This window comes from Ailuropoda melanoleuca, chromosome 8 (genome assembly GCF_002007445.2).
Source record: "Ailuropoda melanoleuca isolate Jingjing chromosome 8, ASM200744v2, whole genome shotgun sequence".
Classification (NCBI taxonomy): domain Eukaryota; kingdom Metazoa; phylum Chordata; class Mammalia; order Carnivora; family Ursidae; genus Ailuropoda; species Ailuropoda melanoleuca.
The window spans coordinates 44919327-44938909 of NC_048225.1; the positions used below are offsets into that span (position 1 = coordinate 44919327).

General features: G+C 38.6%; 1 protein-coding gene and 1 pseudogene across 8 annotated transcripts in view; one reads left to right on the top strand and one right to left on the bottom strand.

Moving 5' to 3' along the window:
• Positions 1-19583, top strand: part of DLG2 (discs large MAGUK scaffold protein 2) — a 1964683-nt gene that overhangs the window by 647981 nt on the left and 1297119 nt on the right. The gene's annotated exons all lie outside the window — the stretch shown is intronic.
• Positions 7833-7933, bottom strand: LOC117803566 (annotated as a pseudogene).

Genomic DNA, 19583 nt, shown 5'->3' on the forward strand with positions numbered 1-19583 from the left:
TAAGAAGTTAATTTTTTTTCCTTCAACATGAACAGATGGTGCTTTTCAGTGTCTTTTTAAAGGTGCTCTGTATCTCTTACACAGCAGAACCTAACATATGAATTGGACATTGTATAACTGAAAGTCTGTGGCAAAGGAAAAGTTCATGGTTTAGTGTCTACATCAACTCTTCTCCCGTACTAGAGATTTATTCTCTTCATTTTATTTTATTTTTTTAAAGATTTTATTTATTTATTTGACAGAGAGACAGACCGCACGAGAGAGAACACAAGCAGGGGAGTGGGAGAGGAAGAAGCAGGCTCCCAGCAGAGTAGCCTGATGTGGGGCTCGATCCCAGGACTCTGGGATCACACCCTGAGCCAAAGACAGATGCTTAATGACTGCACCACCCAAGCGCCCCCTCCTAATTTTAGTAGCTTTCTTGGGTCACTTGACATTATTGAGATCTGAGTGAGAATCTTAGCCTATGTACCTCTTCAGAACTTGAGATGACCTAAAGATGAATATTTTTTAAAAATTAATTTCATATAAACCGTACTTTATGCTAAATCCTCAGAAATTATGTTTTAATGTGCTTAATCTTTTGCATTGACGATTGATTGTGTTTGACTGGGTCACATGTGAAGACTAATGGACATAAATATTTTCCATTAAACATTCTTTGTTATCCTCTCCTGAACAATGCATTCTCTACCTCTGCAGATTATGGGGTTGCCACCCAAGTGAACTGCTCAGTTAAGGTGAAGACAAATGCTTGGCAAATGAAGTGCTTGGCTCCTTCATATTACACTGTTTTTAGATACATGCCAGCCAATATTATACAGAGAATATACAAACATAAATAGTTTCATGAGTTGTGGCTGTGGTCCATCCAAATCATTTATTTCAATGGCACCAAGAGTTGTTTGAGGGTAAGCTTCCCTGTTACCCAAGACCAGTACAGGGTCTGGAATCTCCCTTTAACAAAAATAACTTCTAACCACCTTCCTTCTTCACATTCACTAGCCATAATAGATTGGTGGAGGACACATGACAGAGAATTAAAGGGTCTTTTTGTCTCTTCTTTAATTTTGATAGTCAACAGGGATGTGTTTTTCCTGTATTATAAACATGTAGGCCCCAGAAAATATTTGAAAGTAGCCCTAGGAACTATCTTGAGTGTGGGGAAGTGGAAGAGGCAACTGACAGAGATTGAGGATAAAAACTTTTGCACACTAGCAACTAACCTCAGCTTGCGTTTCAGCGTTGCCCATTCTTCAACGTGTCCCTTGACCTTCCCAGGCTAGGCCGATTCCTCCTTTCCTTTAATACCCCTCGAAGGGGTTTGTGAGTTTCTCTCTCCAGCCTGTTCCCTCCATGGAACAAATCCCTGTTCTACAGGTCTATAATCTCCGGAACCAAACACTACCTAGTGAAGAGTAGACACTCAGTAAAAATTTGTGCATTTGTTTAATTGAATTTCCAAGTGGAGCATCTTTTCTTGAATCTGTTGAATCATTGAGTCATTCTGTCACTGCTTCTGTTTTGTTTCTAGTAATGACTTGAAAATCCATTTAGTCCTTCTGGCCACTGGAGCATTAAATCCTTCCCTAGAACACTGTAACCTGAAAGGATTGATGGAATGGTGGTGGTAATTTTCACTGCTATTAGCAGGGGTTACAGGTAATGAATACTTAATGTGTGCCAGACACTGTGCTACATGCTTCTCCTATGAGATGTTTATTTTTATCTCTATTTTACAGATAGGGATACTGAGACCTTAAGGAACTAAGCAATTTGCCCAACCTCATAGAGCCAGTAATATGCAGAGCCAAGAATTAAAGTTCTTTCTATTTGACTCTGGTTTCCATGGCATTAAACATTATTCTCTATTGCCTTCTTACTGTGTCTGTCTTTGTACATGCCATAAAATCATTAGATGCTTATAAAAAATTTGGCTCATTAAATTGTTTTTTGAATACTTGAAAAACTTTTCAAAGTCATTTCAGATATAATCTTTTCCCTCTGGTATGTAAACAACTTTTGCCAGAGTGCTGGTCTCTGTGAGGTTAATGGCTATACTTTCTCTTTCACCATCTAGATTTGTTAATGGAAATAGTGAATAATGGTGGTTAGGACCAGAACAAAACCTTAAAGCAGTGTGCACATCATCTACCTTGTATTGAGTAATTTAAAAGCATTCTTGAAAATGAATGTAGAATTAGTGTATATATGTGTGTGTGTGTATATGTCTGTGCATATATATATATATATATATATATATATGCATGAATAGATAGTCAAAAATTTGTTGATCAGGGTTACATTGAATGGCTACCCATTGCTGACATTGCTTTTAAGTTTCTTTAGTACTTTAAAGCTAAAATGCTTAAATAGCTCTAAGGATTCTTATACATAATTTTATAATTTGTTTTTCAGTTTATCTTTATTCAATCCAGGTATCATAACTTTAAGATTTAATAGCCTAAAGATAAAATGGTTCAATTTTAACCAGAAAATGCTTGACTAAGATAAAACTCTCTAGCAGCAGATTATGAGGCCATTTGAAATTAAATGCTTTTTCCCCCTTTTTTCTCTAATAATTGTCTATAGCAATGGAACTCTTTATTTGATAAGGAAGGACATGAATATTTATCCTGGCTTGTGTTTTGATTTGGGGGGAAAACACATTCTAAAACGCATATATCATATGTGTAAAATAGCTTTGGCTCCTCAATGTGCTTACAGGTGCCAGGCTAATGCATAGTGTTTTGCCACAAGAAGTCTCAGGGTACCTATGTTTCTGCACAATTTACGATTTCCTGCCAAAAGGACTTAAAGTGCCACAGAGCACAGATTCTACAGAGAATGCACACCCAGGCGCAGAACTTTTTAGCATCATTCATTTGTTGCTTACGTTCTGCTGAGGGCAATGAAAGAAACAAGACCTCCAGAAGAAATTTGATAAGAACTCAGTAACTTGAATGACATTTTGAGTAAAACTGTAATTTAAATAAGCTCTCTGAAGTAAGAGTGAACATCCTGGCGCTGATGGTTTGGGTTGAGAATTTGGGCTGCCAGAATTTTCCTCCACCCATGCCCAATAGGTTAAGGGTGGGTGCAACATCATCAGTAATTAGTGAGAAGCAATAGAAGAATGGGGGCTCATATGTGAATAGTAAGAGCTCTTTAAAAGTTCTGTATATATTTCTCCTTTAGGAGTGTGGATTTCATCCTTCATAAAATCTTTTTCATCTTAAGAAGGACTTGAGTTAAATCAACCAAGCAAGACCCTGGTGCCCAGAAAGGGCAAATCCTGGCACACGGAATGCACCTCTCCCCCCATAATACTGTTTGTGAGGGAATAAAGATAACTATAATTTACCCAAAACCTTTTTAAAAATAAGACTGAAGATTTCAAAGATCAATCTCAAATCATTCACAGTCGCTGAAAAGAGGAATAAGCAGGCATTTTTCTGTCTGGGGCTGCGGAGCCCTCAGGTACTGTCTCAACACTCCTCATTCCTCTCCCTACTTTCCACAAGCGACCATGGAAGTGTCTTTTCTTAACTTTCCTATTCTCCTAGTATAAGTTCTTGGGTCTTGTCACTTTCTGACTTGGAGGGAGAAAAACACCCCAAACTCCCTGCTGCTGGAAGGGAACAGACATGCCCCACAGGCGTTCTTGTTTTCCTTGCTGCCTTTCTTTTGGTGTCAGCTGCAAGCCCCTTCCCTGTGAGAACCTGCTTTCCTCAGTGCTTGGCGTTGACACACTCAAGGAGCATGCTGTACGTTTCCTTTGAGAAGTTTGGTACTGACACGTCCTTCATGTTGTGTGTTCTTTGGGGGTCTCCTTAAGAGAATTATACTGTTTGAGGACATTAAGATTCAAGTAGTAAATGTTTCCCTTCATTTCAAGGGTTGCTGCCATTCCTTTGGTGTCCATGAGAAATTCTGTAAAGCAACCAACATCCTATAAAGGCAACTCAAATCTGAAAACAAGAGTGACAAATCAATTAATATATAAATTTAAAATATGTATTTTGAAATAGACATTTAAAAAGAATAGAAGATGGAGTATGTTCCCCATTTTGGAAACTTTGAGTGATCCTAGATGGCATTTTGGGCCATCCCTGTCCAGGATAGCATTACAAGCTCTCAGAGGTATAGGTCTTCAGTCTTTGTGCCACCTGCAACTGCTTACTTATTACTTCTTACCACCTGCCTTCCTGATTTCTCCACCAGGCATCATTATCACCATATCACAGTTGGCCTTGCACAGTGGTTCATACCTGGTGGAAGTACCATCCCCCTAGGCACCTGTTAGAAATGTTTGGTCCCATTTTTGTTTGTTGTGATGACTGGAGAAAGCTATTGGCATTTAGTGGGAGGAGGCCTGGGGTGCTAAGTACCCAGCAAGGTAAGAGACAATAGCACAATTTGTCTGCCCAGAATATCAGCAGCACCCCCAGTAAGAAACAGTGGGCCTCTGGAATTAGCACCCCAGTTTTGAGAAGACTAAGCTGGTTCTTGACATTGAGACACATTATTGATCCTGGATTCTTACAGTATGCTTCAGGCCTTCATCAGTGATTGGGCTGTGATCTCCATCACTTGGCTTCAGCTTGAGAATGGAGGAATATTTGACAAAGAGAAATTCCAGAAATGTGCTTGTCTTTGTTTATGCTCTTCCCTTCTGTTGGGAAGCTGACAATGAGAATTCAACTTTAGGCAGGTCTGTAGATACTTGTTTGCCCAGATGCCTCCAGCTACAAAAGTGAAAACTCACACTAGGCAAGGAAAAGGAGAATGAATGTTATAATCCTTTCTTTTTATTGCTGTTAAAATGCCTCCAAAGAGAAGGAAAAGTAAAAACATCAGTGCTGACTGATGTTATAGGTATGAGTGTTGACTAAGGTGCTTATAAAGAATGCAATGTTTAGAAGTGCATAAATAAAAGATTCGTGACTGATAAGATGGCTATTTTATCTTTTCATACCCAATCAAATCACTCATAGGAGATGAAGAGGCATGGTAATAAAACACCCAAGTGACAGTTCCAAGGAGAGCAGGAAAGAATGTAGAAAAGTAAAATTTGATCAGTTTCAAGGTTCTGGTCCAAGATGATGATGTAGAAAGTCCCTGATCTCCCCTCCTCCCACAGACACACCAAATCTATGGGTATATATGGAAAAATTTGCTCTGGGGAAAAAACAAAACAAAACCTAGACTAAAAAAACTGGCGAAGCAGCCCCTTCACATCAGGCACATGAGAGGGAAACCATATCGAAGTGGATAGGAAAGGCTGAGAAACAGTCTCACTATAAACCCCACCACTTGGTGTGGTAACCCACAATCAGGAGGGAACTCAAAAGCTGGAGCTTCTCGTTGAGGAGCAAAAAGGGTTTGTGTTCCACACTGGGCACCCTAACTTTTAAGATCAGCACCTGAGAGATGAGTCCCTAAAACATCTGGTTGTGAAGAAGAAAAGTAAAGTTCAGAAACCATGGGGGATGGGAGAAGTAAAGAAGAGAGAAGAAATTGACAGAAGTAGCAACCAAATGTACATTGGTCAGTTACTCGAGTTTATTGTCCAGTTCTGATCTACTTCGGGAAACTCTGGTTATCATTCATCTCATTTTAGATTAAAAAAGAAAGAGCAAACAAAAAAGCATATTCAATTTTTATCCATTCTGTAAAGCAAAAAGTTTTTGATATCTACTTACAAAGTTCCCCAGATCAATATTTTAAAAAAATTAATTAAAATGTTATGATATAAGCAAATCTGATGTAAAAATGTTGCAAACCTAGCATATACCCTATTATCTAGATTTTTACTGAAACAATGTCTACAAATAAGAACTTCCAGAAACAGACATGCCAAGTATCTGAAATCATGAAATGATTTGACATAGTGCAATTTTTCTTTTCTGTATTTTGCTATTTCCTTTTAACCTCTTCAATTGGATTTTTAAAAAATGAAGTGTTAAGGGTCTTGGAAGTGAAAAACAAGTTATTCTGAGTTTTTAAAGTTACATCTTGGAATGTTTTTAAAACCAAGCCTTGTAACCTATTGTCAGGATAAGATAATAGGAGGCTTTGCAAATGTCAAGGCAAAGGTCACATCTGGCACATTCTTCTCCAGGTCTGATCAGCAGGCACTTTCTAATTTTTGTTGTCCCCAACTTACTTATGCCCTAACACTACTCTGATCGTTTGAAGATATGATGACAAATTATATACTTCAGTTGGTTGCAATATGCTGCAGTTTTATTTTTTGATGTGTTCTCACATTCCTCATACTGTTATTTATAATTACATCTGACCCACCAAATGTAAGCTCCATTAATGTTTTATCTCCTTATCTCTAGTGTCTAGAACTGTGCCATGCCTAATAGGTACTCAATAAATGTTTATTGAATAAGTGAATAAATTAATGGTTCATTTTCTTAATCATTTTGTGCTGCAAGTCTAGAGATCATAAATTATTGGAAGAGTTTGGGCCAAACTAAATTATGTGTACTTTCCTCAGAGTCAACTAATGCCAATACATCAAACATTCTGAACACTCTTGAATACTATGGAAAAAGGCTGAATTTTCTTAACTGTGCCTACGAGCTTAGTTTTTCACACGTCTGCTTTGGAATAAAGGAACATTGCAGTTAGAGTACTTACTACGTGGCAAATAGGTTCTATATTATACCATTTATTTAATTACTCATCATTTATATGATACACATCTGCAAGGCAATATGCTTATACTTTAACAATTTCATTTTTATGCAAACTGGAAAGGTGGAAATATACCTTTCAAAAAATTCAGGATAAACCAACCATGTCTTAGGCTGTTTGCGCCCTAAACTCACTCATGTGCCATTTAATTTGTTGGGCAGATGGCAGACTGACATAGGAGGAGGGGTTCTGAAATAAGTCACTAGGATAGCTGGGCACTTTACTGTCTTCATGTTTTAATAGGGAATCCCAGTTGGAAGTGACTGATGCTTTGAGTGAGCTCTCAGTTCCACTGAAGCCTGTCTTTGTCTTATAGGCCGGGGTAAACCAATTCTGCCTTCTGCTGACTTTTTCCTACTTATTTCCTTAGGCTTGGGGTTCTCTTTTGTGCAGCTTTATGGTAATTTCTTTCTCTAGTAAGTATTTGCCATCTCTCTGGTGAGCTGTTTCCTCTCCATTCATTCTCATCTACTATGACTACTGTATTATCTTTGTCCCAAGTGATTCATGGTATGATTGTTCTTTAAAAAAAAAAAAATCACTTCATAGTACTCTTCTTTTTGGCTTGCTTGTTAAAAGCCCTTAAAGTTGGTTATTTTCCTAGGCTTTCGCTGATTTGGAATTTTTCTTTTTTTTTTCTTTTTTAGATTTTATTTATTTATTTATTTGACAGAGATAGAGACAGCCAGAGAGAGAGGGAACACAAGCAGGGGGAGTAGGAGAGGAAGAAGCAGGCTCATAGCAGAAGAGCCTGATGTGGGACTCGATCCCATAATGCCAGGATCACGCCCTGAGCCGAAGGCAGATGCTTAACCGCTGTGCCACCCAGGCGCCCCTGATTTGGAATTTTTCTAGAAACATCTGTTAGTATAAATTATGCTGGACTTCTTCTTCTTTTTTTTAGGTCCATTTGCGTACCAGAATTCACTGCTGTAAGAAAAAGTTGGGATTAGGAGGATCTTGATATCATTCACACTTGGATTGAAATGTATTTTGAACCTATTTTGTATTTTGAGCCAAAATGTATTCTGAAATTAGATTAACACTTTGTAATAAATGGGCAGTGGTGGCCCCATACTTGTGGTGGAGAGCATACAAAATGCTTTGATGCGTGGCTGTGGTGTAATAGGGATTGTCAATAATTAGTGCGTCATCCTTGTACAGGGGCCATGCTAATCTCCCCTGTATCATTCCAATTTTAGTACATGTGCTGCTGAAGCAAGCATGGTATTGTCAATGAATAATGATGCTGACAGTTGAACCTCCCAGCCCTATACCCTAATACTTTTGCTTCACACGAACAGACCTAGATCCTGCCTTCCATAATTCCAAAACCACATTGTCCTTACCTAATCAGATTGACATGTACCTCTCTCCTCATCCTGCTTCTTGACACCTTAATCATTAGAACACACCACACCACACATGATATCACTTCTCTAAGAGCTCTCACTAACCACTCTATCCTAAATGCATGAGCTTAATTATCCTTCTAACCTATTGCCTTGTGATATATAACTGTCATGAGCCATCAATAAGTTATGAATTTCTGGAAATCAAGAGTAAGCTTGTACTTCTTAATAGTCCAAAGTGTCAAATATTTCCTTGGGTTTTTTCTTTTTGTTTGTTTGTTTTTGTTGTGTTTTTTGCTTTGGCATTCAGTAAATATCTGGTGATTTTTAAGCATCCAGTTGAACCAAAAATTTCATACTGCCTTGAGGCAGTAGGTGTTTTGTGGTGTCATTCAAGGAGCAATCTATTTTTGCTAATGACATACGATTATATTTGCTGGTTGACTAACAGTCATTGTGGTGACTATGAGAGACCCAGAGAAACTAGAGAAAGGAGATAAACAGTCCAGAGGAGCACAACCATTTCACAACTGTAGTGTTGTGGAGGATTTACTCTCATTTGTGAGAAGCTTCATATTCATGCTGACCAGAGAAGAGCCAGCAATTCATAGTTTATAAACACAATCCAGCCTTAAAACTATACCCTGAGACTTCTCCAGTCTCTGAAAAACTGGAGTTCTAGTCCGTGCTGTGTTACTGAGGGACAGATAAGCAGGCTTTGGTACGGTGAACCCATCCTTCAACAAGTAGGAAGTCAGTAGAGAAAACAGGCTTATCATGGTCTTCATCTAATTCCCTATAGAAAATACTGACCAGAGTTGATTTGTTCGATTTTTCCTTTTAGAAACGATTTTCCATTTCCATGATGACTGAATAGATTTTATTTATTAGCCAACATAATGAGCTGGCAGCTTGTTATAAAGAGCTACTTATATTAGATGTTTATTCTTGGGAAACTTGCTTCTCTAATTATCAGAAACTTTATTTAAAATGTGGAGTTTTAGAAAATGTCAAGAAGAAAGAAAAGGTGAATTGCAAGTGAAAAAGAGAGCGGATTATGACTTTTCTTCTACTTTTATTGAAGTCTATTTTGTTCTCCTTTTAGAGCTTATTTGGGAACAGAAATGGGAGAAGGCAGATACTATTCTCCTGACTGATGATAGGAAAAATGGCAAAAAAAAAAAAAAAAGAGAGAGCGAGAGAGACAAAAAAGAATTCGAGGGTTGAAGGTAGCATGGGACTGCTTGGAAAGAGAAAGGAAGACCATGATGTTCATGAAGTATTATCAATGGTGCTGCCCCAACCCCCTTGCCTAGGAGCTGAAGTATTCATATGGGGTTCAAAGCCTTAGAGACCTTTAGTGTTCAGGTTGGTCATGTACTATATTTTCCTTGCTATTGAAGTCCTCTGCACTCTTACTCTATTTTCTCTCCCAAAGTGATCTTACTCACTTCCATGACATCAGTTACTGTTTATTTACTGATTATCCCAAATTTACATTTTCGACCAAAACCTCTCTTCTAAACTGACCTATCCAATTATCTTCTCAGCACCTTCACCTTGATGCATCAAGCCAAAATATCTAAAACTTGTTTTATGATTTTTTGCTTAAGAAATCTACTTCTCTAATGTTCTCCATGTCAGGGATTTCCCCCGTACCTCTCCATCCAAGGGATTGTCCGTCCCACCCCATCCTTAGGCATGTCAAGCCACATGCCATGATTTATCTTCTTCTTCTCTCATTACCTTTTACATATCAGTTAAATTTAATTCCTAAATATTTTTGAATGTGTCCTTTTCTCTCCATCTCTGCTATCAGTCTAATGCAAGCCATCATCATCCTCATATCTCACATGAACTGCTAACTGATCTCATCACATCATTTTTGTCCCATGCCAATCCATATTGCAAATAGAAGCCACAGTGAGATTTATGAGACAAATCTGATTACAATTTGCCCCTGTTTAAAATTTGTTGATAGCATTTCATTTTTTAAAGATATACCGCATAGGGGCACCTGGGTGCCTCAGTTAAGCATCTGCCTTTGGCTCAGGTTATGATCCTGGGATCACGCTCCATACCAGGTTCCCTGCTAAGCAGGGAAACTGCTTCTCCCTCTCCTTCCCACTTGTGCTCTCCATCACTATCTCTCTCTCTCAGATGAATAAATAAAATCTTAAGAAAAAAAAGATAAACTGCATAATCTTTTAATGATAGCCCACAAAATTCTGGGTGATCACCTCCTACCAGCCTTCTCTCATTCCAGTCTTTCTTTCCCTCCTTGTACTACAGCTTTACTGTTCTTTCTTTCAGTTCCCTAAGTATATCAAGTTCCTTCCCATATTGGAATTTGTACATGCTTCTTCCTTTATTTGCAGTTGTCTAAGCATTTTCTATTCTGTTGTAACCTTAATTCACATATCTTCAAACAAAGACTTCCTTGATGCTATGGACTGAATTGTGTCCCCCCTGAAATCCCTATGTTGAAGCCCTAACCTCCAGTGTGATGGTATTTGGAGATTGGACCTTTGGGAGGTAATTACATTTAGATGAGGTTATAAGAATAGGACCCTCATGATGGGATTAAGGCCTTCATAAAAGAGATAGCAGAGAGGGTTCTCTTTCTCTGCCCACCCCCTTCTCTGTACCTCTGTATCTCTCTGTTTCTCTCTCTGCCCTGTGAAGACATAGCAAGGAGGCAGCTGTCTGCAGGTCAGGCAGTGAGCCTTTACCCAGAAACCAGTCCTGCTGACACCCTGATCTTGAACTGCAGCCTCCAGAACTGTGAGAAAATGAATTCCTATTATCTAAGCCACCTACTCTCTAGTATTTTGGTTTGGCAGCCTGAGTTAATACACTTGAGTAGCCACAAAATAGTCAGGGCTCCCTTTTATCCTTTCTCAGAGGTTTTTTTTTTTTTTTTTTTTCCCCAGAGAGGGGGGCAGAGAGCACACTAGCAGGGGGCGTGGCAGGCAGAGGGAGAAGCAGGCTCCCCGCTAAGCAGGGAGCCCAATGCAGGACTCGATTCCAGGACCTTGGGATCATGACCTGAGCTGAAGGCAGATGCTTAACTGACTGAGCCACCCAGGCATCCCCCATTCTGAGAGTCTTTGTGCTTTTATTTTTGTCTTCTCTGTTAAACTTTAAGCTTGGTGAGGTTTTTCTTGAACACTATTCTACTTCTAGCCCCCGACACAGTGTTTGGCATATAAAAAATGGTATGTTAAAATTTGTGTGACATATACAATTACTGTGCTTCCTTACAAAAAAATATATGACTTACTATCTTGGTCTATATTCTTCTTAATAAAAGCTCATCACAAAAAGGTATCCCCTCCTAGAGTTCTTTGATATCATTGACAGCCTCATCTGCTTGTTGCCACAACAATCTTCTTAGAAAATAGACAAAGAAAGCTGGCAGTGGAGGTTGGGTTATTGAAACCAAGAATCTTCATCAGGGCTCTTGTTCCTAGGAAAAGTGGCAAAAGATGCCAGGGTTTAGTTTTCTCTAGGGTTTTACCTCCATATTTTTACTTCTGCTTTGACACTTTCTTTGACCTTTATATCTAAGGTTATTAAAGTGAAGGGTGGTATCTGTGGCATTAACTATCATGATAAGAATATCCAGCCCCATGCTTTGTGAACTATCATACCACTGGCCATCCCTCAATTGTCAGCTGATCTGATAAGTTTATTCAGATGAAGACCGGTTAGCTAATCCTTAGCATTGTTCAAATTAAATTTATTCTTTTTAGAAAGATGGTTAAGGAGCCCAAAGCCCAGGTGTTGTTCAGTGGACCTCAACATACTTTTTGAAAATTCTATGGAAAAGAACAAGGAGGCTATAGCTTTATGGAAGATGACAAAATTTCTGAACAAATGTGAGTAATTCTCCCTCCACTCTCTTTAGGAAATCTTTGACTTCTCATAGTAAAATGGTACAAGTGACAGAGGATTTTATGGCTTTCCATGCTTACAGCTCAACTTTAGTTGTCTTGTCAAGGCTTTGGTGTATGTATTAGTTTACTAATGCTGCTGTAATGAATTACCCCAAACTAGGTGGTTTAAACCAACACAAACCTATTATCTTAAATTTCCTGATACTGGAAATCAGAAACAAGACTTACAGATATAAGTGATGGTGTCAGCAGTGCTACATTCCTTTTGAGGCTCCAGGAAAGAATCTGTGTCCAGCTTCAGGAGGAAACGTGCATTCCTGGGCTTATGGCCCCTGCCTCCACCTTCGAAATACACCATTCTGCCTTCCTCTTCCATCACCCCCTTCCCCTTTCTGACCTGGCCCTGCTGTCTCCCTTTTATAAGGACTTTTGTGATTACATTGGGCTTACCTGGATAATCCAAGATAATGGTAATTTTTCCACCTCAAGCTCCTTAAACTCAATCACATCTTCATAGTCCCCTCTACCATATGTTGTAACCTATTCAAAAGTTTGGGGATCAGTACATGGACATCTTTGGAGGGAGTAGAAGGAAGCATTATTCTGCTTACCACAGTGAAATAGATCTAACAACTTCATATTTCTAAAAATGTCTGTTAGGATTTAATTCAAGGAACAAAAGTTATGTCATGTCTTTTTTTCTAGATGCTTTACTTAAGGTCTCGATTTTCCTACATAAAATGGCATCTATATATCATAGCTGCTTATTATCAGCCTCTTCAATTAGGCACTTATTTTTGGTCAAATGTGATGGGTAATCATTTGTTAGTTTAAGTTAGATCACTATGGAAATTGCCTATGACACTGTAAAGAGAGTTAAGAGTTTTAAAAAATGTGAGACTGTGTGTTATAGCTAACTAAAAAGCAGTGTAAATTAGGAAGAAGTAAATACAATACAACTCGGTCTTCCAGGTACAACCTGAATGTTATCTTTGCTACAGAATCATTGCTGACCTCCCTAGGTAGAACTAGGTACTGCTTCAGCCTTGCTGTGATAGCAGGATGTGCGTGACTCTGTTGTAGCATTGATCACACTGATGTATTGATCTGTTTACATGACTGTCTCCCAAGTTCCTAAGGGCAAGGACTCTGTTCTGTTTTTCCCAGTACTACTGCTGCCTACAACAGTGTCTGACACATAGCTGGTGTTCTACTGATGCTTTCTGAGGGAATGAATTCTTTTGCAAACCTGTTCAACATCTCTTTGTGATTCATTAGCTATCTAATTTGTAACATTGGCTGAGGAGTATAGTGATGAGGCTGGCTGAAAGAGCATAGACGATCAATAGAAATCTACTCCTGTCCCTAGGAAAGAAAATCTGAGCTCATGTCTCTACTAATGATGGATCAGTAGCAGCATTTCCCAGCACAAAGCATATTGCAGTACATGATCAGGTCAGATCATGTCTTGGTTGAGTATTGATAAAGAGAAGTATGCCCTCAGAGGAATATGATGTGATATAAGCCTTTGAGTGCAAACTTAAAATACTACACTGAGTAAAAATTAGGTCCAAACAAACAATTGGAAATATGCAGTTCTATAGCTAGGTTTAGAGCATACGAATTTAACAAAGTTCTCTGTCCCACAAGGAATGTTTAACCTCAGTCATAATCCATTTCAGTTTACTTTTTTAAGATTAAAAAATCACTTTTCATTTATTTTTTAAGTCTTAGACATATAATTGACATATAAAGATTGCGTGTATTTGATATGTACGTTTTGAGGAGTTTGGACTTATGCACATACTATTCCTACAATCAGGATATTAAATGTATCCATCACCTCCAAAAATGTCCTTCTGTTCTTTTATTTATCTGTGTTTTAATGGTAAGAAAACTTAACATGAAATCTATCTTTTTAACATATTTTAAAATGTATAATACCATATTCTTAACTAGAGGCACTGTGTTATACAGCAAGGCTCTAGAACTTATTTGTCTTGCATAACTGAAACTTTATACTCATTGAGCAGCAACTTTCCATTTTCCCCTTCCCCAAGCCCCTGGGAACCACTGTTCTGGTTCTGTGAATTTGACTACCTCAGATACCTAATATAAGTGTTACTAGTCTTTTGTTACTGCCTTATTTCACTTAGCTTAATACCTTGCAGGTTCATCCATGTTGGGGTACAGGATTTCTTTTTTTAAGACTAAATAATATTTTATTGTATGTATATACCACGTTTTTTTAATTCACTCTTTTATTGATGGACATTTGGGTTGTTTGCATATCTTGGCTATTGTGAATAATGCTTCATTGAACATGGGGACACAGATACCTCTTTGAGATCCTGATTTCATTTCTGCTTACTAGCTGCCTTCACTGCTTGGTTATTTAGCAGTCATCTCACAGTTTCTTTAAGCTCTACTTTCTAGAGGTGCTGGCACCAAAAAGCCAGTGTTATAGGTTGTGGTCCCTGAAGTTCCAGAATCTGGTTTATAGGGTGTTAAGGGTCTTTAGCCACTGTATTTTTTTTAAAAAAGATTTTATTTATTTATTGACAGAGAGAGACAGCCAGCGAGAGAGGGAACACAAGCAGGGGGAGTGGGAGAGGAAGAAGCAGGCTCCCAGAGGAGGAGCCTGATGCGGGGCTCAATCCCAGACTGCTGGGATCATGCCCTGAGTCAAAGGCAGATGCTTAATGACTGAGCCACCCAGGCTCCACACCTACTACCCTGGCAGATGCTTTCTGGAAGTTCTGAGAATACCACAGTCAGTGATTTCCAATACTGACTCAGTATCAGAATTGTGGTGCTGGTGGTGCTTTAGAAAATCAAAAATCTAAGAACCTACCTGAGATTCTCATACAGGAAGCCTAGAGAAAGGTTTGATTAACTTTCAGAAGTCTTGTGGGGAATTTTGATATGCAGCCAGTGTTGGAAACATATGGCTGAGTTTAAGCATGGGTGACTGTGTCCCTCAACTGAGCAACTGAGAGGAGAGAACAGTATGAAGAGACAGGTTTGACATACAGGGTACTCAAGCTATCATCCACTTGTTGACTGAATCCATGGTGCATCCAATGCCAGTGTATTTTTCAAGATGATGATTATATGAAATAATGAATATAATGAAACTGGAATAGTTCTTCCACATAATAGATTCTAAATAAATATTAGTTTACTTCCTTTGTTGTTGTTGTTGTTGTTGTTGTTGTTAACTCACATTTGGAAAGTGTAATAGGCTGTTCTATGAGGGACATGTTTTTCCCTGAAGAACAAGAAGTGATATTAATAATCTGAGCTTATTACCTCTGTATTTTGTCACATTACAGGTAGGAGAGGTCAAAAGAGTTACTGTTATAAAGTGAGAATATATGCATATATGTGTGTGTGTGTGNTGTGTGTGTGTGTGTGTGTATATATATATATATATATATATATATATAAATGTGTATGTTACATATACATGGCAATGACTATATGTAAATAGACACAGAGATATACATATACCATCCATTTACCTATTTGGCATTTCACTTCTTTATTGTCAACAGCCATTGGGAGTTTCTTGGGGAGTGATTCAGAAGTAATCAAATGGGAATGATACGCAAATTTTTCTCTTAAGGGAAAAAAAAAAGCCATTCTTATGTCATTTTCTTGTAACCTTCTAAGCTAGGGGGAAATCAACCATAACAGGCATATTTGGAAAGCCAGTTGGAATATATTAGTTTTTTTCTTTCTCTGGATCAGTTTTTAAAGCTTGTAAAAGAGCAAGATCTTGTTAGGAAGAAAATAAGAGGAAGAGATTTTTCCATTTTTGTCTCTGGTCTCTTTAACTGCTCTCATCCTACTTCACAGGCTCCTCTTTTCCCACATACCCCTAAAACATTGCTGTTCCCTGGTCTTGGCTTACCCCATCCATTCTCCTTGGGTGATGTAATGCATTCAAATTATGCTTAAAATGATGCTAATGACTCACAAATTATATATCCACCTTGAGCTCATCTATGTATCCCATGCTTTGCATGTATAAAATTGACCTGCATATGTGTCCAGCAAAGCCTGCTCTATCTTATATTTCCCAGCTCTGGAGTTTGCACTTTTATGTCTTCAATTACCCAAGTAATAAACAGGAAACCTTTCTACCCATGTCCTGTTCCTCATCTCTCACACCCAAATCCCATGTATTCTACTTGCTTAATTAAGGAAGTTGAAACCATCTGTTCTCTTCTCTTCTTTCCTTTCCCTATTGTCTTAGTTTACATCCACAGTATCTCGCATGGATACCACAATAGTATCTTGACCTCCAGGCTCACAATTTATTCTCTCCGTTGATGGAAGTGATTTTCCTGAAACCTAAATCTCATCATGAGATTCTCCTGGACTGTTCCCCAAAACTTCAATTTCTTTCCGCTGTCCATACCATAAAATCCCTAAGTCCTTAATTTGGCATAGGAAATCCTACAAGTTTTAGTCCCTTTAATACCACTGCAGACCTTTCCTCAATGCTCACTGAACCTAAAACTCTAGTATTCTGAATCTGTATATCCTCAATCACCTGAAGCTATTTCATATTTCCACACCACTGTGCATCCCTCAGCTGCCTTAGCCTGTAGTGCTGTCCTGACTCTCCCTCACCACGATGAATGCTTTCTTCCAGAATCACTTCATGGCCACCTTCTTGATGAAGTCTTTCTTAAGACCACATCCTCCAGCAGAATTGAGTACTTCCATCTTTGGGCTGACACTCGGGTCACATTTCCCCCCCCCCAAAAAAAGTGAAAGACCAAATGGGTGTGCTGTGAAGAGTCATGTCTTGGAATTCTGATTAGGTGTATGTATGATTCTCCTTTAATATCCTGATCTATAACTGCATTTCCACTGGCATTTTCCCAAAAACCTATTTTCTACCAAACTAAAGGGAATATTCCAAAATATTCTCAGTACTCTGCTTTAAGAAAAACCTGAAATACCAAATTCAAGTTCACAGAGTACACAAATTAGTGGCTGCTTACTTAGGTACTGCAGTCAGTGTTAGGTAATAAACCTATTTGACATCCAGCATACCAGTCATGGTGCTGGGTTCTGGAGTTCAAAAGTTGGGAACACACAGTGCCTCCCTTCAGAGAGTGTAGTCTAGAAGAAAGAAATGGGGAAATTCATTAAATAAAATGATTTATTTCAGGATTTCTCTTAGCTGCAATTTTATGAGGAGCTTTTAATGTATATTTTGAGTTATGCAGAATCTTTTCTGCATGCTTTTAGTATGTCAGAGTCATAAAATGTGCCACACTTATAGATTCTATAGAAGCACTATTCCAAATTGAGGAAGGAGGAGGTTTTTTTTTTTTCCGCCATTTGGATTATATAAGGTTTAAACTTTTGGAGTTTTTCAGAGTCACACTGCTTTCAAAAATGGCATTGAACAGAACTATCTTAACTCAACCTTGTCAACTTGCCTGTGACACATGAAGGCACTAAAAGGCTCAGCCATCATATCCAGCTATCTGTTAGGTACTGCTCACTGCATCTGAAATCCTGAAATTAGGGCAAGCCTCTTCTTGAGCAGGAGGCAGTGCTGTAAGCACCACAGGTTACTCACTAACCACCGCCTGGTGGCTATTTCCAGCCATGAACCCCAGAAGGGAAGTAAGAATGATATCCATGATGTGTATGTTCAGTTCTGTGCAACATTAGAGAGACACGAGATGCAGAGACATTGTGATATTCTAGCAGCTATAACAAACAGGAAAGTGGTTCTGTGTGTGATTTTGTTGTTCCCTGTTCTTAGTTGACTGCATTTCCCCTAGATATCTAAAGTTTCGTGCGCTGCATCATTGAGGGGGTATTAACCAAATGCTGGCTTGGCACCTTCCTTCAGTCACTGTCATCAGGGCTGGTCCCCAGATCTAGAATCTGAAAGCTCCTAGTATTGCCAGATAGGACACTATCGAGTTAGTCAATAATCATTTGCTTCCACTATATGCCAGGCATTTTGCTAGTAACTAAGCTCTGCAGTAATTTCTTCTGAGATATGGGCCACATCCCTGAGCTACAGATCCCTTATGTGAATGAATCATACAAGTCTGTGTGGGAGGTCAGTGTCTCCCCAGCCCACCTCTGAGCCTGAGAAATCCCTGCTTTGTCATGTATCTGCAACGTTGACACACAGTCCTTGATTCCCTGCCAAGATCTTCCTCTTCCTAGCCTAGGGGATTTTCAGTCATGAAGGTGGGCAGCATTGACATTTCTCATCCTGTGTCCCCCCAAATCTACAGGGAGTCCTTTCTGTTTCTCCAGCTAAGAGAGACTTTTAAAACTCAAAAGCTGAGAATGGAATCCTTGTTTGTTTGCTTTGGTGTCATCCCTTACTTGAGGCAATGGATGCAAAGTGGCTTGGCTGACTAAATGGAAAAAAGGCCAAGGGAAATAAGAAAATACATATGTTTAGAAAGCTTGTTTACTTAAAATATTTTTCTATTCCTACAAACTGCTTGGTGAGCCTGGAATTTGAACAAGAGATTCAATAACCTTATTGGATAGTCTGTCTAGATCAGGAAGAGACCTAATCAAACATGCCTGCGCTGTAAGCCTAGCAAAACTTCAGTGACTGTGATAGTCACATGCCTCTCTTCCATAATCATTATTGGACAAGGCATTCACAGCTTTTTCTGTGTTTACCCCCTTTCTCTTGATACATTTGCTTTCTAAAAATATATCAGTGCCAGAGTCTCCTTGCTGCTTGTGTTGGTCCCAAAGATACAAATCTCTTTTCCTGTTAAGGAGTAACATCATTACTACTTTTGCTTGTCAGATTTCTCTAATTCACTGCATTTTGAGTCTTCTATAAATCTTGACTTTGGTCAAATCCCTTCTTTATTAATGTTGGTGATGTTTAACCTTACACAACAAAGACAAACCAGAGAGAAAATATGGCTTTGAAAGCATAGCAAATATTTGGTTCCACATACTTCCAAAATTTGAGCCTTGGGACTCAAGCATTACTTACCTAACACTTCTAGCTAAAGTAGTAAGTGAAAACAGCTCTTCCAGCTCACGCTCTGCTGCAGACTAAAGGAATCCATACTTCCGATTCTGGTTAAGCCTCAAAGACTAGCAGAGAAATAACTGTAGACACTTCCAGCATGCTTTCAAAACGGAGTCCATGTATTATGTGAAACCACAGAAGACAACTAAAAGTGGAATATAGTGGGAGTTGGATTTTGTTTCTATGTGTGTTTGTTACTATGACTCCCTTGAGACTAGGAAGTGAATCTTCTTCATCTTTGAATCCCTAACACCTAATAGGAAAAAATGATGTCTGACAATAGGATGTACTAAATCAGTGTTTATTTAGCTAGGTTGAGCTCAGTCAATTTAGATACTTAAAACACTATTAATTTATTTATCAAATCTTTATTGAGTATCTACTATGTAATAAATGTATTAGGTGCTTACGGATACTGGGAGAGCTTAACCCCAGCCCATAACTTTGAGAACTGAAGAGGCAGATATAGTGTAATGAAAAGAACAATTAATTTTTGAATTAAGGCTTGAATTCTGTTTCTACCACTTATCAATTGTGTCACATTGGACATGTCACTTAACCATTCTGGGT